The following is a 26,487-nucleotide window of genomic DNA, read 5'->3' on the forward strand; positions in this document are numbered from 1 at the left end:
AACAGTGGTGAACATGTCACTTATCTGTCACCCTGCTACCTGTTAGCATGGCTTTACCTTACAAACCTCAGTGGGGGAAAATCCAAGCTGACTCTCATGATTGATCTCCCGATTTCCAGGAAATTGAGCATTTTAAGAGAGAAAGTTCATCAGCTTCTCTCCTGGGGGGGACTGGGGACAACACCCAGAGAGCTTGGCAGCACCAGGAGTGATGGGTGGGGAGAGCCACATAGGCGGGCAGGGGCCCAGGGACCCAGGTGACTAGGACAAACCCCACTGGAGATCATCTCTCCTGGGCCCCGTCCTGAGCTCCCTGAGGTGCTGTTCTGCATGATTGTGCACAGTTTCCCCAACTCATTCAGGCCCATGGCAGCTTAAAATCATTGCTTTAAATCCCACCACTTTTTATTATTATGTAAATTTATAGCAAACAGGAAATATTCTATCACTGTTATAGCAGAAAATCCATGTCTTTTACCATAAATATAAAGAAATGATTAAAAACAAAACAAGGACAACAAAACAATAGTGCACATGAAATTCTGTTTAGATGCTGTTGGCTGCCTAAAGAACCCCAGAGGTGGGCTGACCTGGTTACACAAGGAGAGACCAGTACAGAAGGTGTGGAAGTCAGACCAGCCTAGAAGTGAACGGAAGAGAGGCCCAGCCTGTAAGGGACTGGGGACTTCCATGAAGGGCGCCAGGGTCACCCTGATCATAGCTCCAGCAGGGACGAGGGGGAGAAGGAGAAGTGACAGAGGTTGGGGGCCGGGAACAGGGGATATCCTTCCTGCAGCCAAGGAAGCGCTTGCTCCGCAAAGCCAGTGTGAGCCTCCCATGCAGGGGAGCCCTTCATGGCTCCTGAAGGCCAGGCCAGGAGCCTTGGGCTCAAGACCCAGCTGTGCTGCTTTCCAGCTGTGTGACACTGAGCTGGTTTCCTTCATTAAAATGAGAATGTCCATGCCTGTGTCCAAAGACTGTAATAAGGACAAGAAGAAGTCATGTGCTGAGGCCCCGTGCTCAACATAATCAGCAGCAGCATCTCCCAGGGGCATCTGTCCTTTAGAAACCAGTGCCTTGAAAGTGTGCAGCCATTAAAGGCCATAATGATACAACCAAAGGCCCCTCCTGTTAGCAGCCTGTGCTAAATACTGCTTTTCCTCCAGAGGAAAAGGCTAGTACTGTTGGCTACCTAACCTTCACTCTGTTATCCTATGAGATTTGGGGAGCAGAGCACTGTGAACCACTCAGGGGGACCAGCCCCATCCATTAGCGCTTGTCACCTTCCTCAGATGCTTTATGGGGTTGTCCCTGACTTCACGTGCTGCTGCTGCTCCTTGGTGAGCTGGTCTCAGTCCTGGGACGGGAACTACGGGGTAAGGACAATAAACGCCTTCAGCCCCTGCAGCGCAGAACCAGATGGGGGGCTCAGGTTGAGTGCCAACCACTTATATGGTTTGAAAAGTAAATGTTCATGAAGGAAAGGAAAGAGAAGTTGACTTTTGAGCCGACAGTGGTTAAGCGCATGGCGGCTTTGGGAAAGGATGGGACCTGGCTCAAGTCCCAGGACTTCCAATCTCCACTCTACACCGTGGAAACTTACTTAAGCTCTCTTAACCCCAGTTTCTTTCTCTGTGAAATGGGGGCAGTAAGGTTCATTCTTCACAGGGTTTCTGTAAAGATTCCATGAGATAATGCATATGAGACATCTGGCTAGTTTAAATTTATCATTATTCCTATCATTTTTCCTATGTATACATTTTTTCCTATATCCATATTTACTATTATTGTATGTTTTTGGCTGAAGGCCAGTGGGTATTTAAGAAGTATTGGTGATTTATTATTTTTACATTATTAATTGCACAGAGCCTCATATACGGAAGATGCTCAGTTAACACCTGTAGAGTCAATGAATGCATGCTCTGGAGCCAGACTGCTTAGATCTCCATTCTGATTCCACCGCTGTGGCATCTGGGCAACTTATTTAACTTCTTTAGGCCTCTGTTTCCTTATCTATAAAAAGGGTATAATAAGAGTCCTGAACTCATTAGGTTGCTGTAAGGGATAGATGAGGGGGCACATAAGAGCTCATTAAGTACTGGATGTCATCAGCAGCACCAGCACCAGCAGCAGTTTCAGTCACAGATGAGGCCACAGTGCCTCCTGGTGACCACACAGTGTAAGTGCACATGCACACCAACTGGCGGGCACCCTGCCCCTGTCCCCCGCCCCCCCACCTCCCACCTCTACCCCACCCTACCTCCAAGGCTGGGTTGACATGGCCTGGAAGTTTCCCCTGCACCTGCCTTCCCAGCGCCCACACACAGACATGATGACCTCTGTGTCCTCATCCTCCCCTCCCCTCAAACTGGGCCTGTGGGGCTAGGCAAGCTGAGAGCTCCGCCAGGGCATTCTCCACTTCTGCTGGCCCCATGAGATACCTGGAGGATCAACAGTTCCTTTAAGATTTCTGAGCAGATGCCAGGCACGGGGGACCCAGGTCCTCAAGTCTCATGTTTTGGAGGGTCACATCTTCCCTTGGCATGGAGGATAACTGTCACAGGGAGCCAGATAACTGCGACCTGGCTTGGTCATGGGCCCAAAACATGAAGACCTGAGCATTCCATGCTAGGAGATATAAGACTCATATGCTGCCCAGAGCTGCTCATCTCACTGCCTCTGGTGAGGGAGGAGGGCAATGTTCTGGCCTCCCCGAGCTCTAAGGCTTGGCTCAAGCAGCTTCCTCCAGCGTGAAATCTATTGGAAGCCTCCAATTTTACCTGAAACATTCATGCAAATTCTGCATCCTACTCCCCATTGTATCAGCATGTTTTAGAAAAAAGAAAAAAAGACTCTCAATTTCCTAAATATAAAAGGGAATTTGGTGCTGTAGGATAACGTGACCTTTTCTTTAAAAGCTATGCTATTTTAAAAATCTTTCCCGTCCCTCTTTCTGAACTCCCTCCAAGACTGAAAAATCTTTGTTCAACAAATATTAAGTGCCTGCTACGTGCCAGGCATGATTCAAGGTCTTGGGGATACAGCAGAGAACAAACATCGTCCCTGCTCCCAGGTAACTTACGTTCTTCATTTTTACACTTTATTGCACTTAAACTTCATAACAAACTTAGAAAGTAGACAGTTACTATTCCCAGTTTCTCTGAAGGAAAACGGAGACTCAAAATGGGGAAGTAATTTGTCCAGTGCCGCATAGCTAGTGTTGGGGCCTCAAGGCTGAATTAATGCCTGTTTCATTCTAAAGTTCATGCCATATGTTTTCTGGCACGTGGACTGTAATTTTAATACAGTCAATGAGGTTTTCCTAGGATGATTTTCCTTTCTAAAGCTGAAGATTGCCTCCTACATTTCCTATCATATTAGTACCTCAGTGCATGGGTTTTCTGGTGCATTAAGATGCCACTCTAATGTGCAGCCAGGTGGCACATGGAAGTGTGAACAAGGTCAACATTTCTGATACTTTGAAACATTTTAAAAACATAGATCTGCTGATACTTTGAACTAGAAGTGCTGAGGCGTAGATTCCAAGTCTGGTAAGGAACAGCTGAAAGAATTTGTAAAAGGGCCTCTGCATCTCTGTGTCCAGGTTTCCGATTCATTCATCCATTCAATGAATATTGATGGAAAACCTACACTTTTCTACACAAAGGACATCATGGTAAGCCAAAACACACAACCCCTGACTCATGGTGTTTATATATAGCAGAACAAAAGATTTAACCTAATAATATTCTAATAAAAATATAGCCACAAACTGAAATACACTCATGTGCCGCATAATGACGTTTTGGTCAACGATGGACCACATATTCCATAAGGACAGTGCTGTATAGACTAGGTGTGTAGTAGGCTATACCATCTAGCTTTGTGTAAGTGCACTCTATGATGTTTGCACAATGACAAAATTGCCTAACGACGGATTACTCAGAATGTATCCCCGCTGTTAAGAAACACGTGACTGCTCTGAAGTGAAGGGCTGGGATTCTGTGAAGATACATTTTTAAAGGAAATTAACTTTTTTTAGGCATCAAGGAAGCCTTCCCTAAGAAAGCCCTGCTTGCCCTGAGACCTGAAGGCTGAACAGGAGTTCACCAGGTGAGGGGGCGTCCTGGGCGGAGGGAGCAGGTCGCACTAGAGGAACTCTCAGAAAGTTCGTGCACAGACTACGGAGCAGGGGGTTATGATGCCGAGAGTCATCGGAGAGGTGGGCTTGGTCCAACCTTCCAGGCCATTTAGAGCCAAGACAGCAATTGTCGCCAATATCTGTTCTCTCTTCTCTGCCATTTTAAGACAACAGCTGAGTTTAAGATAAATGATGTGAGGCTTAGAGAAGCTAAACCACTTGCAAAGATCACACAGTCACTTTGGGTTGGAATTTTTTAGTTGAGGTATTATTCAAATACCATAAAATTTACCATTTTAGGTGTATAATGGGTGGTTCTCAGTATATTCATAAGGTTCTGCAACCACTGCCACTAGAACCACTTGCTTTTAAGCATTACCTACTTTGTTCTCTTCCCATCCTTAGAAAAATTCTCTTAAAATATTTAATTGAGATAAAAATACACATTTTAAATTGCACACGTCTTTTAAAACAGCTTGATAAAACTTTTACACGTGCATTCCTCTGTGGAGCCATCTACCAGATCAAGATGCTCAGGTCATCTCCACCTGCCTAGCTGGCTCCCCATGCCGCTCCCACTCGGTATGCTCCTCCAAAGTAACCACTAACCATTCTTAAAGCCCCATAGTAGGTATCGGAAAGGCGCTGACTTAGAAGGGTCAGGTGTCAATCTCGCATGTTATGAAGCAAAGAGGCCTGACCAGATCCACACCTGCTCCCTAGGACAGGCCTCCTTCTCAGAGGTGAGCAGAAAGGTCCTGGGAAGCTTCGTCCATCTTGGAAGGGATGGCGGCCACAACTCTCATGGCCCTGGTGGTGTGGGGGCTAGGAGACTTCCTTCCTGGCCCTAAAAGACTCAGTTGGTTCTGACTGAACTGTGGGAAGGGACTGTTGGGATCCTCATTACCCCAGGCCCTCCATGGGCAGGATGATGCTGAGGGAAGCCGCATTGGCCATTAACACAATGATATTCAGTAAGGAACTCACCGCTTACATCACTGATCACTGTGACGGCTTTGTCATGTGTCAGCATGGTACCCACATAAAGACAGTGACAGAGTCATACTTCCACCCATGATCCTACCATCCCTAGCACAACTGAAAACACACGAACCCTTTCCTAGATAGGCTTGTCTTTGGGTGATGTTCTGAAATATGCATCCCAGGCTCAATGAGGAGCATGTATTCCTGACCCTACTTCTAGCAGTCTTGTTGATAGTGTCAGTCGATTATAGACGAGATATAAGATTTCAAGATGCCAAGAAAGTTGATGGTCGAGAAATATTCAAACCACTCATAAAATGGCAAAGGAGGATGTCAGAGAGTTAGGCCAGTTACATGAGAAGGAGAGAAAATAAAAAGGAGTGAAGTTACATTTGATTCAAAGAGGATAAAGAAAGGAGTCAATCTTGCAGGAAAATATGTGAACCTCAAACATTTTAGATGAAAAAACGGAACAACGTAGTGACGGTGATGTAAAATGAGAAATGAATTAAAACATTTCATTACAGTTGATGTAAAATTCTGCCAGGAAATTTATACACTCAACTCTTTTCCACCAACAGATGACTATCTAATTGTTTATCCTCAAAATGAGAAAAAACTTGAAAAAATAAACAGGAAATTATTAAATAAAGTAAACAATTTAATACAGGACAGAAATAGTCAAGACAAATTTCAAAAGAATAGATATTTTTGGAAAGAAAATAATTAGTTTTTGGACACTGAAGCTAAAGGACACAGGAGGGAAGAGTTCATACAGCACTTTCCTGAAGTTCAAATTTCCTGTCTTCAGTGCCCAGTCCATCCCTTCCGGAAAACAAGGCAGCTCAGGCCATTCAGAAGATCCTGACCTAGAGTACGACAGGAGGGACGCAGGAGAGCACACTGGCCAACAGAGATGGCACCGGCAAGAACTGTGACGTTGCCCGCGATCTAGGAAAATTGCTAACAGCACAAAGCACCCGGTATGAAATTGGAGGGATGGGGGTCTCGCGTTTCCTGCCTAGGAGGAGGACAGAGGAAGTTCACAAACGGCTCACCAACTAACCTGAACCAGACAAGGAATGAAAAACCACAGCCAGAACAACACCATGGCAAGGAGTTAGGTAAGGAGTCGGCTGTGCCAGGAGACTTCAGTGGGTGTTGTGTCATCCTCCGAGTGGAAGTGACAGAAACACTGTGGGAGAGCCCTGCAGTCCTCAGCCCAGAAGCACTGAAGGCTTCTGGGTCAGAAAAGATGAGAGCTGAGAGGGGAGGAGGCTTCCGGCTCCCAGGAAATGCTTTTTACTAGCACTAAAGTCAATGACACAGTACACTTGCAATGGAATACACTAAGCCTGAAGGAGGAAAGAAGATGCTGCTGCAGCACAGGGGCACGCTTCCAGAAACAATTGCAATAGAAAAAGACCCCAGCATTTACCTCGCCAACGTCCTGCTGCTTCATCTCATCCTCTACCAGGGGGCAGACGTCGTCCAAAAAATGAGAAGCCGCAACAGGTGCCACATCTGAGAAAAACCAAGACAGGAGAAAAGGAGAAGTGGTCCCTCTAGCAAGACCCTGAGGAAGGAACAAGGGGCCTAAGAGCCATCCTAGGAAGAGTCTGATGATCATTCCAACCATCAGTGCACTGATCAGAGAGAAATGGATACAAACAGGCCTCAGCTCACTGGCTAAGTTGCCAGGGAGAGCCATCCACCACCGCCCTTGAGGAAGACGCCCCCGGGGCTGCTTCCGGAGTCCGGGGGATTGCTCAGCAGCTTGTGGACAGCTCAGGACTCGGTCAGCGGCGGCCAAGTGCCCGAGGGGGCCGCCTCAACCTGCGCAGGGCCCGGCATGGAGTCTCGGGGCCACAGGCCTCCGCAGAAGATCTCCTTCTGCCTCTCTGCAGGCAGCCTCTTTCCTTCCGTACCCAAGGGCCCAGCGGGCAGGCCCAGGATGGACAGAGGACGCAGTCCATGGGAACGACTGATCCGAGAAGCGCAAGGACGCTCCAGTGGCCTCGGCCGGCTTGGCCCTCGCGCTGCCGAGCCCTCGCGCACGTCTCCCCATTCGACCCAACCAAGCCAGAGGCCAAGAGATGAACCCGCCCTACGAGGCAACTCCGACTCTTCAGGTGGCCTTACCGCGGGCGGCAGGTGGAGGCGAGGGCGGACGGCCCAGAGGTCGCCCGGCCGCAGGAGGGGCTGGCGGCCCCGAGCTCGTGGCGGCCGCGACGCCCGTGGCGTTGGGCGTGCCGCCGGCTGGTCCTCGCCACGCGGCCGGCCCGCCGGACCGCACGCTCACCTGCGCGATACAAGGGTGAAGGGAGGGTGACGTGGCCCACGCGAGCACCAGCACCAACGAGAGCTGAAACCCACGGAAGCAGGGCCCAGCACCCCACCCGGCTCCCTCCCCTCCGCCAGGTGCCAGGGGAGCGGCAGCAGGGCCAGACCACTCCAGCCCCGCCACCGCGGGCCCGCCCGGCCGGGCGCGCAACCCACACCCCACCACGGGCAGGGGCCACCGGCGCCACACCTCCCCGCCTGTGTCCGACAAAGCAGAAGAGCAAGGGCCCCTGTCCCACACAGGGCCGGCAGAGGCCACGCCCAGCGAAGGCAGGGGCGGGTGCCAGGCAGACGGGCATCTCGGGCCAGGGGGCCGCCCTCCGCCCTCCTCCCCACCGCCGCCACCCCAGAAGCTTGAAGCTGCTTGGCTCCCCCTCCAGAAGAGAGAGGAGCACGGACGCGGACGGAAAAGCCCACGCCCCAGCTCTGGAAGCCGAGCTCCTCCTTGGGGCCGGGCTCTGCCTGCCAGCCCTTCCACGGCCCGTGCCCCGCCTCTGCGGCCCTCCCTCGCCAAGGGGTCGTCTCCTCTGCGCAGCGGCTGCCCACGGGCGCCACGGCCTCCCGGGACGGGGGCCCTTCCCGGGCTCCCGCAGGGCCAGGGGGACAGCGTGCTCTGAGAGGAACGCGGGCACCTGCCAAGCTCGGCCAGGCCCAGGGCACCGCTCTGGGGCTCGGCGCTCGCAGGGGAGTCCGCTTCCCAAGTCCCCCGGCAGAGGCGCGCGGGCTGCGCCCGACGCCAACACGAGGGGAGCCTTCCGAACCACACGGCCAACACAAGCGTGCTGCGTGCGTTGCGATCTCAGCGGGAAAACCCCGGGACGGCTGGGCTGAGGAGGGCACGCCCCGCGCCCGGCTCCAACGCCGCCCCGGGACACCACGGGACCGCCTCCCCGGCAACCCGGGGGAAGGCCTCTGCTGGGACTCGGTCCTGCAGGACCTTCCTGACCCTCACTCTTCCCTCCTTCAGGGCCCCCGTCCACCGCCGCCCGCACGCAGCCCAGCTCTGGCCATTCAGCAGATCCTCACCCACGCTAGCGCGGGAGGGACCCGGGAGGGCACGCCGGCCAGCACAGGCGGCAGCGGCAGGAACTCCGCCGTCGCCCCCCCCCCCACCCCGGGCGTAGCCCACCGCACGTGGCACGTGGCACACAGCACCCGCACCCGAGGGCAACTGGGAGGGGTGGCCTCCGGCGTTTCTCGCCTGGGAGGACGACGGCAGACGTCCCCGGCCGGCTCCCCCCACCGAGCCACACCAGGAGAGGAGCCAAGGCGCCACGGCCAGAGCAACGCCACGTCTAGGAGTTCGGGCCGGAGTCGGCCAGGCCGTGCCAGGAGACCTCAGCGTGGGGTTTAAGTGTCAGGCTCCGAGTGGCAGCGCCCGAAACGCGGCGGCGGGAGAGCCCTGCCGTCCTCAGCCCGGGAGCACCGGGGGCCTCTGGGGGCGCCAGCAACGGTGAGAGCCCAGAGGGCGGGGGGCCGGAGGCGCCTGGGGGGAAGGATGGCGCTGGCGCCAAGGGCGATGACCCGGTCGCCGTGCCACGGGACACACGAAGCGCCGCGCAGGCCAGGCCGGGCTGCTGCAGCGCGCGGCCGCGCTTCCACAAAGAGTCGCGAGAGAAGAGAGACCGCGCCATTTACCTTGCCCGCGGCCTGCTGCTGCGCCGCTGCAGCCGCCTGCTCCGGGGGGCGGGAGCCGCTGCCGTTCCGGGGAGCCGCAGAGCCGGGTGCCGCGTCTGACAAAGGCCAGACAGCAGGGATGGAGGCTTATTCCTCAGGCCCGCTTGGACCGGGCCGTGAGGAAGGAACAGGGACCCTCGGCGCCATCCTCCAGAAGGCGCCTGACGCCCTGGCCCACCCTCAGGGGCCTGGCTGGCGGCAGGCGGCTCCCCAGGCGCCTCGGCTCGCCCCTGAGGAGGCCGGGGAGACCTGCCCCCGCCCCCACGACCCTGGCTTGAGGAAAACCCCACAGGGCCCGCTGCGGGAGTCTCCGCGACTCCTCAGCAACGTGCGGACGGCTCAGGGCTCGGCCGGCGGCGGCCAAGCGGCCGAGGGGAGCGCCTCGACCCGCGCGGGGCCGGGCACGGGGTCTCCGGGCCACGCGCCTCCGCAGAACCGCCCTTTCTGCCTCTCTGCAGGCATCCTCTTTCCTTCCTTCAGGCACCCGACGGCCCGGCGGCCCGGCCCAGGCTGGAAAGAGGACGCAGCCCGTGCGACGTCCGGCCCGACAAGCGCGAGCAACGCTCCAGTGGCCTCGGCCGGCTTGGCCCTCGCGCTGCCGAGCCCTCGCGCACGTCTCCCCATTCGACCCAACCAAGCCAGAGGCCAAGAGATGAACCCGCCCTACGAGGCAACTCCGACTCTTCAGGTGGCCTTACCGCGGGCGGCAGGTGGAGGCGAGGGCGGACGGCCCAGAGGTCGCCCGGCCGCAGGAGGGGCTGGCGGCCCCGAGCTCGTGGCGGCCGCGACGCCCGTGGCGTTGGGCGTGCCGCCGGCTGGTCCTCGCCACGCGGCCGGCCCGCCGGACCGCACGCTCACCTGCGCGATACAAGGGTGAAGGGAGGGTGACGTGGCCCACGCGAGCACCAGCACCAACGAGAGCTGAAACCCACGGAAGCAGGGCCCAGCACCCCACCCGGCTCCCTCCCCTCCGCCAGGTGCCAGGGGAGCGGCAGCAGGGCCAGACCACTCCAGCCCCGCCACCGCGGGCCCGCCCGGCCGGGCGCGCAACCCACACCCCACCACGGGCAGGGGCCACCGGCGCCACACCTCCCCGCCTGTGTCCGACAAAGCAGAAGAGCAAGGGCCCCTGTCCCACACAGGGCCGGCAGAGGCCACGCCCAGCGAAGGCAGGGGCGGGTGCCAGGCAGACGGGCATCTCGGGCCAGGGGGCCGCCCTCCGCCCTCCTCCCCACCGCCGCCACCCCAGAAGCTTGAAGCTGCTTGGCTCCCCCTCCAGAAGAGAGAGGAGCACGGACGCGGACGGAAAAGCCCACGCCCCAGCTCTGGAAGCCGAGCTCCTCCTTGGGGCCGGGCTCTGCCTGCCAGCCCTTCCACGGCCCGTGCCCCGCCTCTGCGGCCCTCCCTCGCCAAGGGGTCGTCTCCTCTGCGCAGCGGCTGCCCACGGGCGCCACGGCCTCCCGGGACGGGGGCCCTTCCCGGGCTCCCGCAGGGCCAGGGGGACAGCGTGCTCTGAGAGGAACGCGGGCACCTGCCAAGCTCGGCCAGGCCCAGGGCACCGCTCTGGGGCTCGGCGCTCGCAGGGGAGTCCGCTTCCCAAGTCCCCCGGCAGAGGCGCGCGGGCTGCGCCCGACGCCAACACGAGGGGAGCCTTCCGAACCACACGGCCAACACAAGCGTGCTGCGTGCGTTGCGATCTCAGCGGGAAAACCCCGGGACGGCTGGGCTGAGGAGGGCACGCCCCGCGCCCGGCTCCAACGCCGCCCCGGGACACCACGGGACCGCCTCCCCGGCAACCCGGGGGAAGGCCTCTGCTGGGACTCGGTCCTGCAGGACCTTCCTGACCCTCACTCTTCCCTCCTTCAGGGCCCCCGTCCACCGCCGCCCGCACGCAGCCCAGCTCTGGCCATTCAGCAGATCCTCACCCACGCTAGCGCGGGAGGGACCCGGGAGGGCACGCCGGCCAGCACAGGCGGCAGCGGCAGGAACTCCGCCGTCGCCCCCCCCCCCACCCCGGGCGTAGCCCACCGCACGTGGCACGTGGCACACAGCACCCGCACCTGAGGGCAACTGGGAGGGGTGGCCTCCGGCGTTTCTCGCCTGGGAGGACGACGGCAGACGTCCCCGGCCGGCTCCCCCCACCGAGCCACACCAGGAGAGGAGCCAAGGCGCCACGGCCAGAGCAACGCCACGTCTAGGAGTTCGGGCCGGAGTCGGCCAGGCCGTGCCAGGAGACCTCAGCGTGGGGTTTAAGTGTCAGGCTCCGAGTGGCAGCGCCCGAAACGCGGCGGCGGGAGAGCCCTGCCGTCCTCAGCCCGGGAGCACCGGGGGCCTCTGGGGGCGCCAGCAACGGTGAGAGCCCAGAGGGCGGGGGGCCGGAGGCGCCTGGGGGGAAGGATGGCGCTGGCGCCAAGGGCGATGACCCGGTCGCCGTGCCACGGGACACACGAAGCGCCGCGCAGGCCAGGCCGGGCTGCTGCAGCGCGCGGCCGCGCTTCCACAAAGAGTCGCGAGAGAAGAGAGACCGCGCCATTTACCTTGCCCGCGGCCTGCTGCTGCGCCGCTGCAGCCGCCTGCTCCGGGGGGCGGGAGCCGCTGCCGTTCCGGGGAGCCGCAGAGCCGGGTGCCGCGTCTGACAAAGGCCAGACAGCAGGGATGGAGGCTTATTCCTCAGGCCCGCTTGGACCGGGCCGTGAGGAAGGAACAGGGACCCTCGGCGCCATCCTCCAGAAGGCGCCTGACGCCCTGGCCCACCCTCAGGGGCCTGGCTGGCGGCAGGCGGCTCCCCAGGCGCCTCGGCTCGCCCCTGAGGAGGCCGGGGAGACCTGCCCCCGCCCCCACGACCCTGGCTTGAGGAAAACCCCACAGGGCCCGCTGCGGGAGTCTCCGCGACTCCTCAGCAACGTGCGGACGGCTCAGGGCTCGGCCGGCGGCGGCCAAGCGGCCGAGGGGAGCGCCTCGACCCGCGCGGGGCCGGGCACGGGGTCTCCGGGCCACGCGCCTCCGCAGAACCGCCCCTTCTGCCTCTCTGCAGGCATCCTCTTTCCTTCCTTCAGGCACCCGACGGCCCGGCGGCCCGGCCCAGGCTGGAAAGAGGACGCAGCCCGTGCGACGTCCGGCCCGACAAGCGCGAGCAACGCTCCAGTGGCCTCGGCCGGCTTGGCCCTCGCGCTGCCGAGCCCTCGCGCACGTCTCCCCATTCGACCCAACCAAGCCAGAGGCCAAGAGATGAACCCGCCCTACGAGGCAACTCCGACTCTTCAGGTGGCCTTACCGCGGGCGGCAGGTGGAGGCGAGGGCGGACGGCCCAGAGGTCGCCCGGCCGCAGGAGGGGCTGGCGGCCCCGAGCTCGTGGCGGCCGCGACGCCCGTGGCGTTGGGCGTGCCGCCGGCTGGTCCTCGCCACGCGGCCGGCCCGCCGGACCGCACGCTCACCTGCGCGATACAAGGGTGAAGGGAGGGTGACGTGGCCCACGCGAGCACCAGCACCAACGAGAGCTGAAACCCACGGAAGCAGGGCCCAGCACCCCACCCGGCTCCCTCCCCTCCGCCAGGTGCCAGGGGAGCGGCAGCAGGGCCAGACCACTCCAGCCCCGCCACCGCGGGCCCGCCCGGCCGGGCGCGCAACCCACACCCCACCACGGGCAGGGGCCACCGGCGCCACACCTCCCCGCCTGTGTCCGACAAAGCAGAAGAGCAAGGGCCCCTGTCCCACACAGGGCCGGCAGAGGCCACGCCCAGCGAAGGCAGGGGCGGGTGCCAGGCAGACGGGCATCTCGGGCCAGGGGGCCGCCCTCCGCCCTCCTCCCCACCGCCGCCACCCCAGAAGCTTGAAGCTGCTTGGCTCCCCCTCCAGAAGAGAGAGGAGCACGGACGCGGACGGAAAAGCCCACGCCCCAGCTCTGGAAGCCGAGCTCCTCCTTGGGGCCGGGCTCTGCCTGCCAGCCCTTCCACGGCCCGTGCCCCGCCTCTGCGGCCCTCCCTCGCCAAGGGGTCGTCTCCTCTGCGCAGCGGCTGCCCACGGGCGCCACGGCCTCCCGGGACGGGGGCCCTTCCCGGGCTCCCGCAGGGCCAGGGGGACAGCGTGCTCTGAGAGGAACGCGGGCACCTGCCAAGCTCGGCCAGGCCCAGGGCACCGCTCTGGGGCTCGGCGCTCGCAGGGGAGTCCGCTTCCCAAGTCCCCCGGCAGAGGCGCGCGGGCTGCGCCCGACGCCAACACGAGGGGAGCCTTCCGAACCACACGGCCAACACAAGCGTGCTGCGTGCGTTGCGATCTCAGCGGGAAAACCCCGGGACGGCTGGGCTGAGGAGGGCACGCCCCGCGCCCGGCTCCAACGCCGCCCCGGGACACCACGGGACCGCCTCCCCGGCAACCCGGGGGAAGGCCTCTGCTGGGACTCGGTCCTGCAGGACCTTCCTGACCCTCACTCTTCCCTCCTTCAGGGCCCCCGTCCACCGCCGCCCGCACGCAGCCCAGCTCTGGCCATTCAGCAGATCCTCACCCACGCTAGCGCGGGAGGGACCCGGGAGGGCACGCCGGCCAGCACAGGCGGCAGCGGCAGGAACTCCGCCGTCGCCCCCCCCCCCACCCCGGGCGTAGCCCACCGCACGTGGCACGTGGCACACAGCACCCGCACCCGAGGGCAACTGGGAGGGGTGGCCTCCGGCGTTTCTCGCCTGGGAGGACGACGGCAGACGTCCCCGGCCGGCTCCCCCCACCGAGCCACACCAGGAGAGGAGCCAAGGCGCCACGGCCAGAGCAACGCCACGTCTAGGAGTTCGGGCCGGAGTCGGCCAGGCCGTGCCAGGAGACCTCAGCGTGGGGTTTAAGTGTCAGGCTCCGAGTGGCAGCGCCCGAAACGCGGCGGCGGGAGAGCCCTGCCGTCCTCAGCCCGGGAGCACCGGGGGCCTCTGGGGGCGCCAGCAACGGTGAGAGCCCAGAGGGCGGGGGGCCGGAGGCGCCTGGGGGGAAGGATGGCGCTGGCGCCAAGGGCGATGACCCGGTCGCCGTGCCACGGGACACACGAAGCGCCGCGCAGGCCAGGCCGGGCTGCTGCAGCGCGCGGCCGCGCTTCCACAAAGAGTCGCGAGAGAAGAGAGACCGCGCCATTTACCTTGCCCGCGGCCTGCTGCTGCGCCGCTGCAGCCGCCTGCTCCGGGGGGCGGGAGCCGCTGCCGTTCCGGGGAGCCGCAGAGCCGGGTGCCGCGTCTGACAAAGGCCAGACAGCAGGGATGGAGGCTTATTCCTCAGGCCCGCTTGGACCGGGCCGTGAGGAAGGAACAGGGACCCTCGGCGCCATCCTCCAGAAGGCGCCTGACGCCCTGGCCCACCCTCAGGGGCCTGGCTGGCGGCAGGCGGCTCCCCAGGCGCCTCGGCTCGCCCCTGAGGAGGCCGGGGAGACCTGCCCCCGCCCCCACGACCCTGGCTTGAGGAAAACCCCACAGGGCCCGCTGCGGGAGTCTCCGCGACTCCTCAGCAACGTGCGGACGGCTCAGGGCTCGGCCGGCGGCGGCCAAGCGGCCGAGGGGAGCGCCTCGACCCGCGCGGGGCCGGGCACGGGGTCTCCGGGCCACGCGCCTCCGCAGAACCGCCCCTTCTGCCTCTCTGCAGGCATCCTCTTTCCTTCCTTCAGGCACCCGACGGCCCGGCGGCCCGGCCCAGGCTGGAAAGAGGACGCAGCCCGTGCGACGTCCGGCCCGACAAGCGCGAGCAACGCTCCAGTGGCCTCGGCCGGCTTGGCCCTCGCGCTGCCGAGCCCTCGCGCACGTCTCCCCATTCGACCCAACCAAGCCAGAGGCCAAGAGATGAACCCGCCCTACGAGGCAACTCCGACTCTTCAGGTGGCCTTACCGCGGGCGGCAGGTGGAGGCGAGGGCGGACGGCCCAGAGGTCGCCCGGCCGCAGGAGGGGCTGGCGGCCCCGAGCTCGTGGCGGCCGCGACGCCCGTGGCGTTGGGCGTGCCGCCGGCTGGTCCTCGCCACGCGGCCGGCCCGCCGGACCGCACGCTCACCTGCGCGATACAAGGGTGAAGGGAGGGTGACGTGGCCCACGCGAGCACCAGCACCAACGAGAGCTGAAACCCACGGAAGCAGGGCCCAGCACCCCACCCGGCTCCCTCCCCTCCGCCAGGTGCCAGGGGAGCGGCAGCAGGGCCAGACCACTCCAGCCCCGCCACCGCGGGCCCGCCCGGCCGGGCGCGCAACCCACACCCCACCACGGGCAGGGGCCACCGGCGCCACACCTCCCCGCCTGTGTCCGACAAAGCAGAAGAGCAAGGGCCCCTGTCCCACACAGGGCCGGCAGAGGCCACGCCCAGCGAAGGCAGGGGCGGGTGCCAGGCAGACGGGCATCTCGGGCCAGGGGGCCGCCCTCCGCCCTCCTCCCCACCGCCGCCACCCCAGAAGCTTGAAGCTGCTTGGCTCCCCCTCCAGAAGAGAGAGGAGCACGGACGCGGACGGAAAAGCCCACGCCCCAGCTCTGGAAGCCGAGCTCCTCCTTGGGGCCGGGCTCTGCCTGCCAGCCCTTCCACGGCCCGTGCCCCGCCTCTGCGGCCCTCCCTCGCCAAGGGGTCGTCTCCTCTGCGCAGCGGCTGCCCACGGGCGCCACGGCCTCCCGGGACGGGGGCCCTTCCCGGGCTCCCGCAGGGCCAGGGGGACAGCGTGCTCTGAGAGGAACGCGGGCACCTGCCAAGCTCGGCCAGGCCCAGGGCACCGCTCTGGGGCTCGGCGCTCGCAGGGGAGTCCGCTTCCCAAGTCCCCCGGCAGAGGCGCGCGGGCTGCGCCCGACGCCAACACGAGGGGAGCCTTCCGAACCACACGGCCAACACAAGCGTGCTGCGTGCGTTGCGATCTCAGCGGGAAAACCCCGGGACGGCTGGGCTGAGGAGGGCACGCCCCGCGCCCGGCTCCAACGCCGCCCCGGGACACCACGGGACCGCCTCCCCGGCAACCCGGGGGAAGGCCTCTGCTGGGACTCGGTCCTGCAGGACCTTCCTGACCCTCACTCTTCCCTCCTTCAGGGCCCCCGTCCACCGCAGCCCGCACGCAGCCCAGCTCTGGCCATTCAGCAGATCCTCACCCACGCTAGCGCGGGAGGGACCCGGGAGGGCACGCCGGCCAGCACAGGCGGCAGCGGCAGGAACTCCGCCGTCGCCCCCCCCCCACCCCGGGCGTAGCCCACCGCACGTGGCACGTGGCACACAGCACCCGCACCCGAGGGCAACTGGGAGGGGTGGCCTCCGGCGTTTCTCGCCTGGGAGGACGACGGCAGACGTCCCCGGCCGGCTCCCCCCACCGAGCCACACCAGGAGAGGAGCCAAGGCGCCACGGCCAGAGCAACGCCACGTCTAGGAGTTCGGGCCGGAGTCGGCCAGGCCGTGCCAGGAGACCTCAGCGTGGGGTTTAAGTGTCAGGCTCCGAGTGGCAGCGCCCGAAACGCGGCGGCGGGAGAGCCCTGCCGTCCTCAGCCCGGGAGCACCGGGGGCCTCTGGGGGCGCCAGCAACGGTGAGAGCCCAGAGGGCGGGGGGCCGGAGGCGCCTGGGGGGAAGGATGGCGCTGGCGCCAAGGGCGATGACCCGGTCGCCGTGCCACGGGACACACGAAGCGCCGCGCAGGCCAGGCCGGGCTGCTGCAGCGCGCGGCCGCGCTTCCACAAAGAGTCGCGAGAGAAGAGAGACCGCGCCATTTACCTTGCCCGCGGCCTGCTGCTGCGCCGCTGCAGCCGCCTGCTCCGGGGGGCGGGAGCCGCTGCCGTTCCGGGGAGCCGCAGAGCCGGGTGCCGCGTCTGACAAAGGCCAGACAGCAGGGATGGAGGCTTATTCCTCAGGCCCGCTTGGACCGGGCCGTGAGGAAGGAACAGGGACCCTCGGCGCCATCCTCCAGAAGGCGCCTGACGCCCTGGCCCACCCTCAGGGGCCTGGCTGGCGGCAGGCGGCTCCCCAGGCGCCTCGGCTCGCCCCTGAGGAGGCCGGGGAGACCTGCCCCCGCCCCCACGACCCTGGCTTGAGGAAAACCCCACAGGGCCCGCTGCGGGAGTCTCCGCGACTCCTCAGCAACGTGCGGACGGCTCAGGGCTCGGCCGGCGGCGGCCAAGCGGCCGAGGGGAGCGCCTCGACCCGCGCGGGGCCGGGCACGGGGTCTCCGGGCCACGCGCCTCCGCAGAACCGCCCTTTCTGCCTCTCTGCAGGCATCCTCTTTCCTTCCTTCAGGCACCCGACGGCCCGGCGGCCCGGCCCAGGCTGGAAAGAGGACGCAGCCCGTGCGACGTCCGGCCCGACAAGCGCGAGCAACGCTCCAGTGGCCTCGGCCGGCTTGGCCCTCGCGCTGCCGAGCCCTCGCGCACGTCTCCCCATTCGACCCAACCAAGCCAGAGGCCAAGAGATGAACCCGCCCTACGAGGCAACTCCGACTCTTCAGGTGGCCTTACCGCGGGCGGCAGGTGGAGGCGAGGGCGGACGGCCCAGAGGTCGCCCGGCCGCAGGAGGGGCTGGCGGCCCCGAGCTCGTGGCGGCCGCGACGCCCGTGGCGTTGGGCGTGCCGCCGGCTGGTCCTCGCCACGCGGCCGGCCCGCCGGACCGCACGCTCACCTGCGCGATACAAGGGTGAAGGGAGGGTGACGTGGCCCACGCGAGCACCAGCACCAACGAGAGCTGAAACCCACGGAAGCAGGGCCCAGCACCCCACCCGGCTCCCTCCCCTCCGCCAGGTGCCAGGGGAGCGGCAGCAGGGCCAGACCACTCCAGCCCCGCCACCGCGGGCCCGCCCGGCCGGGCGCGCAACCCACACCCCACCACGGGCAGGGGCCACCGGCGCCACACCTCCCCGCCTGTGTCCGACAAAGCAGAAGAGCAAGGGCCCCTGTCCCACACAGGGCCGGCAGAGGCCACGCCCAGCGAAGGCAGGGGCGGGTGCCAGGCAGACGGGCATCTCGGGCCAGGGGGCCGCCCTCCGCCCTCCTCCCCACCGCCGCCACCCCAGAAGCTTGAAGCTGCTTGGCTCCCCCTCCAGAAGAGAGAGGAGCACGGACGCGGACGGAAAAGCCCACGCCCCAGCTCTGGAAGCCGAGCTCCTCCTTGGGGCCGGGCTCTGCCTGCCAGCCCTTCCACGGCCCGTGCCCCGCCTCTGCGGCCCTCCCTCGCCAAGGGGTCGTCTCCTCTGCGCAGCGGCTGCCCACGGGCGCCACGGCCTCCCGGGACGGGGGCCCTTCCCGGGCTCCCGCAGGGCCAGGGGGACAGCGTGCTCTGAGAGGAACGCGGGCACCTGCCAAGCTCGGCCAGGCCCAGGGCACCGCTCTGGGGCTCGGCGCTCGCAGGGGAGTCCGCTTCCCAAGTCCCCCGGCAGAGGCGCGCGGGCTGCGCCCGACGCCAACACGAGGGGAGCCTTCCGAACCACACGGCCAACACAAGCGTGCTGCGTGCGTTGCGATCTCAGCGGGAAAACCCCGGGACGGCTGGGCTGAGGAGGGCACGCCCCGCGCCCGGCTCCAACGCCGCCCCGGGACACCACGGGACCGCCTCCCCGGCAACCCGGGGGAAGGCCTCTGCTGGGACTCGGTCCTGCAGGACCTTCCTGACCCTCACTCTTCCCTCCTTCAGGGCCCCCGTCCACCGCCGCCCGCACGCAGCCCAGCTCTGGCCATTCAGCAGATCCTCACCCACGCTAGCGCGGGAGGGACCCGGGAGGGCACGCCGGCCAGCACAGGCGGCAGCGGCAGGAACTCCGCCGTCGCCCCCCCCCCCACCCCGGGCGTAGCCCACCGCACGTGGCACGTGGCACACAGCACCCGCACCCGAGGGCAACTGGGAGGGGTGGCCTCCGGCGTTTCTCGCCTGGGAGGACGACGGCAGACGTCCCCGGCCGGCTCCCCCCACCGAGCCACACCAGGAGAGGAGCCAAGGCGCCACGGCCAGAGCAACGCCACGTCTAGGAGTTCGGGCCGGAGTCGGCCAGGCCGTGCCAGGAGACCTCAGCGTGGGGTTTAAGTGTCAGGCTCCGAGTGGCAGCGCCCGAAACGCGGCGGCGGGAGAGCCCTGCCGTCCTCAGCCCGGGAGCACCGGGGGCCTCTGGGGGCGCCAGCAACGGTGAGAGCCCAGAGGGCGGGGGGCCGGAGGCGCCTGGGGGGAAGGATGGCGCTGGCGCCAAGGGCGATGACCCGGTCGCCGTGCCACGGGACACACGAAGCGCCGCGCAGGCCAGGCCGGGCTGCTGCAGCGCGCGGCCGCGCTTCCACAAAGAGTCGCGAGAGAAGAGAGACCGCGCCATTTACCTTGCCCGCGGCCTGCTGCTGCGCCGCTGCAGCCGCCTGCTCCGGGGGGCGGGAGCCGCTGCCGTTCCGGGGAGCCGCAGAGCCGGGTGCCGCGTCTGACAAAGGCCAGACAGCAGGGATGGAGGCTTATTCCTCAGGCCCGCTTGGACCGGGCCGTGAGGAAGGAACAGGGACCCTCGGCGCCATCCTCCAGAAGGCGCCTGACGCCCTGGCCCACCCTCAGGGGCCTGGCTGGCGGCAGGCGGCTCCCCAGGCGCCTCGGCTCGCCCCTGAGGAGGCCGGGGAGACCTGCCCCCGCCCCCACGACCCTGGCTTGAGGAAAACCCCACAGGGCCCGCTGCGGGAGTCTCCGCGACTCCTCAGCAACGTGCGGACGGCTCAGGGCTCGGCCGGCGGCGGCCAAGCGGCCGAGGGGAGCGCCTCGACCCGCGCGGGGCCGGGCACGGGGTCTCCGGGCCACGCGCCTCCGCAGAACCGCCCCTTCTGCCTCTCTGCAGGCATCCTCTTTCCTTCCTTCAGGCACCCGACGGCCCGGCGGCCCGGCCCAGGCTGGAAAGAGGACGCAGCCCGTGCGACGTCCGGCCCGACAAGCGCGAGCAACGCTCCAGTGGCCTCGGCCGGCTTGGCCCTCGCGCTGCCGAGCCCTCGCGCACGTCTCCCCATTCGACCCAACCAAGCCAGAGGCCAAGAGATGAACCCGCCCTACGAGGCAACTCCGACTCTTCAGGTGGCCTTACCGCGGGCGGCAGGTGGAGGCGAGGGCGGACGGCCCAGAGGTCGCCCGGCCGCAGGAGGGGCTGGCGGCCCCGAGCTCGTGGCGGCCGCGACGCCCGTGGCGTTGGGCGTGCCGCCGGCTGGTCCTCGCCACGCGGCCGGCCCGCCGGACCGCACGCTCACCTGCGCGATACAAGGGTGAAGGGAGGGTGACGTGGCCCACGCGAGCACCAGCACCAACGAGAGCTGAAACCCACGGAAGCAGGGCCCAGCACCCCACCCGGCTCCCTCCCCTCCGCCAGGTGCCAGGGGAGCGGCAGCAGGGCCAGACCACTCCAGCCCCGCCACCGCGGGCCCGCCCGGCCGGGCGCGCAACCCACACCCCACCACGGGCAGGGGCCACCGGCGCCACACCTCCCCGCCTGTGTCCGACAAAGCAGAAGAGCAAGGGCCCCTGTCCCACACAGGGCCGGCAGAGGCCACGCCCAGCGAAGGCAGGGGCGGGTGCCAGGCAGACGGGCATCTCGGGCCAGGGGGCCGCCCTCCGCCCTCCTCCCCACCGCCGCCACCCCAGAAGCTTGAAGCTGCTTGGCTCCCCCTCCAGAAGAGAGAGGAGCACGGACGCGGACGGAAAAGCCCACGCCCCAGCTCTGGAAGCCGAGCTCCTCCTTGGGGCCGGGCTCTGCCTGCCAGCCCTTCCACGGCCCGTGCCCCGCCTCTGCGGCCCTCCCTCGCCAAGGGGTCGTCTCCTCTGCGCAGCGGCTGCCCACGGGCGCCACGGCCTCCCGGGACGGGGGCCCTTCCCGGGCTCCCGCAGGGCCAGGGGGACAGCGTGCTCTGAGAGGAACGCGGGCACCTGCCAAGCTCGGCCAGGCCCAGGGCACCGCTCTGGGGCTCGGCGCTCGCAGGGGAGTCCGCTTCCCAAGTCCCCCGGCAGAGGCGCGCGGGCTGCGCCCGACGCCAACACGAGGGGAGCCTTCCGAACCACACGGCCAACACAAGCGTGCTGCGTGCGTTGCGATCTCAGCGGGAAAACCCCGGGACGGCTGGGCTGAGGAGGGCACGCCCCGCGCCCGGCTCCAACGCCGCCCCGGGACACCACGGGACCGCCTCCCCGGCAACCCGGGGGAAGGCCTCTGCTGGGACTCGGTCCTGCAGGACCTTCCTGACCCTCACTCTTCCCTCCTTCAGGGCCCCCGTCCACCGCCGCCCGCACGCAGCCCAGCTCTGGCCATTCAGCAGATCCTCACCCACGCTAGCGCGGGAGGGACCCGGGAGGGCACGCCGGCCAGCACAGGCGGCAGCGGCAGGAACTCCGCCGTCGCCCCCCCCCCCACCCCGGGCGTAGCCCACCGCACGTGGCACGTGGCACACAGCACCCGCACCCGAGGGCAACTGGGAGGGGTGGCCTCCGGCGTTTCTCGCCTGGGAGGACGACGGCAGACGTCCCCGGCCGGCTCCCCCCACCGAGCCACACCAGGAGAGGAGCCAAGGCGCCACGGCCAGAGCAACGCCACGTCTAGGAGTTCGGGCCGGAGTCGGCCAGGCCGTGCCAGGAGACCTCAGCGTGGGGTTTAAGTGTCAGGCTCCGAGTGGCAGCGCCCGAAACGCGGCGGCGGGAGAGCCCTGCCGTCCTCAGCCCGGGAGCACCGGGGGCCTCTGGGGGCGCCAGCAACGGTGAGAGCCCAGAGGGCGGGGGGCCGGAGGCGCCTGGGGGGAAGGATGGCGCTGGCGCCAAGGGCGATGACCCGGTCGCCGTGCCACGGGACACACGAAGCGCCGCGCAGGCCAGGCCGGGCTGCTGCAGCGCGCGGCCGCGCTTCCACAAAGAGTCGCGAGAGAAGAGAGACCGCGCCATTTACCTTGCCCGCGGCCTGCTGCTGCGCCGCTGCAGCCGCCTGCTCCGGGGGGCGGGAGCCGCTGCCGTTCCGGGGAGCCGCAGAGCCGGGTGCCGCGTCTGACAAAGGCCAGACAGCAGGGATGGAGGCTTATTCCTCAGGCCCGCTTGGACCGGGCCGTGAGGAAGGAACAGGGACCCTCGGCGCCATCCTCCAGAAGGCGCCTGACGCCCTGGCCCACCCTCAGGGGCCTGGCTGGCGGCAGGCGGCTCCCCAGGCGCCTCGGCTCGCCCCTGAGGAGGCCGGGGAGACCTGCCCCCGCCCCCACGACCCTGGCTTGAGGAAAACCCCACAGGGCCCGCTGCGGGAGTCTCCGCGACTCCTCAGCAACGTGCGGACGGCTCAGGGCTCGGCCGGCGGCGGCCAAGCGGCCGAGGGGAGCGCCTCGACCCGCGCGGGGCCGGGCACGGGGTCTCCGGGCCACGCGCCTCCGCAGAACCGCCCCTTCTGCCTCTCTGCAGGCATCCTCTTTCCTTCCTTCAGGCACCCGACGGCCCGGCGGCCCGGCCCAGGCTGGAAAGAGGACGCAGCCCGTGCGACGTCCGGCCCGACAAGCGCGAGCAACGCTCCAGTGGCCTCGGCCGGCTTGGCCCTCGCGCTGCCGAGCCCTCGCGCACGTCTCCCCATTCGACCCAACCAAGCCAGAGGCCAAGAGATGAACCCGCCCTACGAGGCAACTCCGACTCTTCAGGTGGCCTTACCGCGGGCGGCAGGTGGAGGCGAGGGCGGACGGCCCAGAGGTCGCCCGGCCGCAGGAGGGGCTGGCGGCCCCGAGCTCGTGGCGGCCGCGACGCCCGTGGCGTTGGGCGTGCCGCCGGCTGGTCCTCGCCACGCGGCCGGCCCGCCGGACCGCACGCTCACCTGCGCGATACAAGGGTGAAGGGAGGGTGACGTGGCCCACGCGAGCACCAGCACCAACGAGAGCTGAAACCCACGGAAGCAGGGCCCAGCACCCCACCCGGCTCCCTCCCCTCCGCCAGGTGCCAGGGGAGCGGCAGCAGGGCCAGACCACTCCAGCCCCGCCACCGCGGGCCCGCCCGGCCGGGCGCGCAACCCACACCCCACCACGGGCAGGGGCCACCGGCGCCACACCTCCCCGCCTGTGTCCGACAAAGCAGAAGAGCAAGGGCCCCTGTCCCACACAGGGCCGGCAGAGGCCACGCCCAGCGAAGGCAGGGGCGGGTGCCAGGCAGACGGGCATCTCGGGCCAGGGGGCCGCCCTCCGCCCTCCTCCCCACCGCCGCCACCCCAGAAGCTTGAAGCTGCTTGGCTCCCCCTCCAGAAGAGAGAGGAGCACGGACGCGGACGGAAAAGCCCACGCCCCAGCTCTGGAAGCCGAGCTCCTCCTTGGGGCCGGGCTCTGCCTGCCAGCCCTTCCACGGCCCGTGCCCCGCCTCTGCGGCCCTCCCTCGCCAAGGGGTCGTCTCCTCTGCGCAGCGGCTGCCCACGGGCGCCACGGCCTCCCGGGACGGGGGCCCTTCCCGGGCTCCCGCAGGGCCAGGGGGACAGCGTGCTCTGAGAGGAACGCGGGCACCTGCCAAGCTCGGCCAGGCCCAGGGCACCGCTCTGGGGCTCGGCGCTCGCAGGGGAGTCCGCTTCCCAAGTCCCCCGGCAGAGGCGCGCGGGCTGCGCCCGACGCCAACACGAGGGGAGCCTTCCGAACCACACGGCCAACACAAGCGTGCTGCGTGCGTTGCGATCTCAGCGGGAAAACCCCGGGACGGCTGGGCTGAGGAGGGCACGCCCCGCGCCCGGCTCCAACGCCGCCCCGGGACACCACGGGACCGCCTCCCCGGCAACCCGGGGGAAGGCCTCTGCTGGGACTCGGTCCTGCAGGACCTTCCTGACCCTCACTCTTCCCTCCTTCAGGGCCCCCGTCCACCGCAGCCCGCACGCAGCCCAGCTCTGGCCATTCAGCAGATCCTCACCCAAGCTAGCGCGGGAGGGACCCGGGAGGGCACGCCGGCCAGCACAGGCGGCAGCGGCAGGAACTCCGCCGTCGCCCCCCCCCCCCACCCCGGGCGTAGCCCACCGCACGTGGCACGTGGCACACAGCACCCGCACCCGAGGGCAACTGGGAGGGGTGGCCTCCGGCGTTTCTCGCCTGGGAGGACGACGGCAGACGTCCCCGGCCGGCTCCCCCCACCGAGCCACACCAGGAGAGGAGCCAAGGCGCCACGGCCAGAGCAACGCCACGTCTAGGAGTTCGGGCCGGAGTCGGCCAGGCCGTGCCAGGAGACCTCAGCGTGGGGTTTAAGTGTCAGGCTCCGAGTGGCAGCGCCCGAAACGCGGCGGCGGGAGAGCCCTGCCGTCCTCAGCCCGGGAGCACCGGGGGCCTCTGGGGGCGCCAGCAACGGTGAGAGCCCAGAGGGCGGGGGGCCGGAGGCGCCTGGGGGGAAGGATGGCGCTGGCGCCAAGGGCGATGACCCGGTCGCCGTGCCACGGGACACACGAAGCGCCGCGCAGGCCAGGCCGGGCTGCTGCAGCGCGCGGCCGCGCTTCCACAAAGAGTCGCGAGAGAAGAGAGACCGCGCCATTTACCTTGCCCGCGGCCTGCTGCTGCGCCGCTGCAGCCGCCTGCTCCGGGGGGCGGGAGCCGCTGCCGTTCCGGGGAGCCGCAGAGCCGGGTGCCGCGTCTGACAAAGGCCAGACAGCAGGGATGGAGGCTTATTCCTCAGGCCCGCTTGGACCGGGCCGTGAGGAAGGAACAGGGACCCTCGGCGCCATCCTCCAGAAGGCGCCTGACGCCCTGGCCCACCCTCAGGGGCCTGGCTGGCGGCAGGCGGCTCCCCAGGCGCCTCGGCTCGCCCCTGAGGAGGCCGGGGAGACCTGCCCCCGCCCCCACGACCCTGGCTTGAGGAAAACCCCACAGGGCCCGCTGCGGGAGTCTCCGCGACTCCTCAGCAACGTGCGGACGGCTCAGGGCTCGGCCGGCGGCGGCCAAGCGGCCGAGGGGAGCGCCTCGACCCGCGCGGGGCCGGGCACGGGGTCTCCGGGCCACGCGCCTCCGCAGAACCGCCCCTTCTGCCTCTCTGCAGGCATCCTCTTTCCTTCCTTCAGGCACCCGACGGCCCGGCGGCCCGGCCCAGGCTGGAAAGAGGACGCAGCCCGTGCGACGTCCGGCCCGACAAGCGCGAGCAACGCTCCAGTGGCCTCGGCCGGCTTGGCCCTCGCGCTGCCGAGCCCTCGCGCACGTCTCCCCATTCGACCCAACCAAGCCAGAGGCCAAGAGATGAACCCGCCCTACGAGGCAACTCCGACTCTTCAGGTGGCCTTACCGCGGGCGGCAGGTGGAGGCGAGGGCGGACGGCCCAGAGGTCGCCCGGCCGCAGGAGGGGCTGGCGGCCCCGAGCTCGTGGCGGCCGCGACGCCCGTGGCGTTGGGCGTGCCGCCGGCTGGTCCTCGCCACGCGGCCGGCCCGCCGGACCGCACGCTCACCTGCGCGATACAAGGGTGAAGGGAGGGTGACGTGGCCCACGCGAGCACCAGCACCAACGAGAGCTGAAACCCACGGAAGCAGGGCCCAGCACCCCACCCGGCTCCCTCCCCTCCGCCAGGTGCCAGGGGAGCGGCAGCAGGGCCAGACCACTCCAGCCCCGCCACCGCGGGCCCGCCCGGCCGGGCGCGCAACCCACACCCCACCACGGGCAGGGGCCACCGGCGCCACACCTCCCCGCCTGTGTCCGACAAAGCAGAAGAGCAAGGGCCCCTGTCCCACACAGGGCCGGCAGAGGCCACGCCCAGCGAAGGCAGGGGCGGGTGCCAGGCAGACGGGCATCTCGGGCCAGGGGGCCGCCCTCCGCCCTCCTCCCCACCGCCGCCACCCCAGAAGCTTGAAGCTGCTTGGCTCCCCCTCCAGAAGAGAGAGGAGCACGGACGCGGACGGAAAAGCCCACGCCCCAGCTCTGGAAGCCGAGCTCCTCCTTGGGGCCGGGCTCTGCCTGCCAGCCCTTCCACGGCCCGTGCCCCGCCTCTGCGGCCCTCCCTCGCCAAGGGGTCGTCTCCTCTGCGCAGCGGCTGCCCACGGGCGCCACGGCCTCCCGGGACGGGGGCCCTTCCCGGGCTCCCGCAGGGCCAGGGGGACAGCGTGCTCTGAGAGGAACGCGGGCACCTGCCAAGCTCGGCCAGGCCCAGGGCACCGCTCTGGGGCTCGGCGCTCGCAGGGGAGTCCGCTTCCCAAGTCCCCCGGCAGAGGCGCGCGGGCTGCGCCCGACGCCAACACGAGGGGAGCCTTCCGAACCACACGGCCAACACAAGCGTGCTGCGTGCGTTGCGATCTCAGCGGGAAAACCCCGGGACGGCTGGGCTGAGGAGGGCACGCCCCGCGCCCGGCTCCAACGCCGCCCCGGGACACCACGGGACCGCCTCCCCGGCAACCCGGGGGAAGGCCTCTGCTGGGACTCGGTCCTGCAGGACCTTCCTGACCCTCACTCTTCCCTCCTTCAGGGCCCCCGTCCACCGCCGCC

General features: G+C 66.9%; 1 protein-coding gene and 1 non-coding gene across 3 annotated transcripts in view; one reads left to right on the forward strand and one right to left on the reverse strand.

Annotated features, from left to right (window-relative positions):
- REXO5 (RNA exonuclease 5) overlaps positions 1-26,487 on the forward strand; it is a 692,166-nt gene that overhangs the window by 420,558 nt on the left and 245,121 nt on the right. The window lies entirely within an intron of this gene.
- MIR9128-2 (microRNA mir-9128-2) lies at positions 7,439-7,533 on the reverse strand. The gene has a single exon (NR_128162.1). It is a non-coding gene; the product is annotated as a microRNA 9128-2 (primary transcript).

Source organism: Equus caballus, chromosome 13 (assembly GCF_041296265.1).
Source record: "Equus caballus isolate H_3958 breed thoroughbred chromosome 13, TB-T2T, whole genome shotgun sequence".
Lineage (NCBI taxonomy): Eukaryota > Metazoa > Chordata > Mammalia > Perissodactyla > Equidae > Equus > Equus caballus.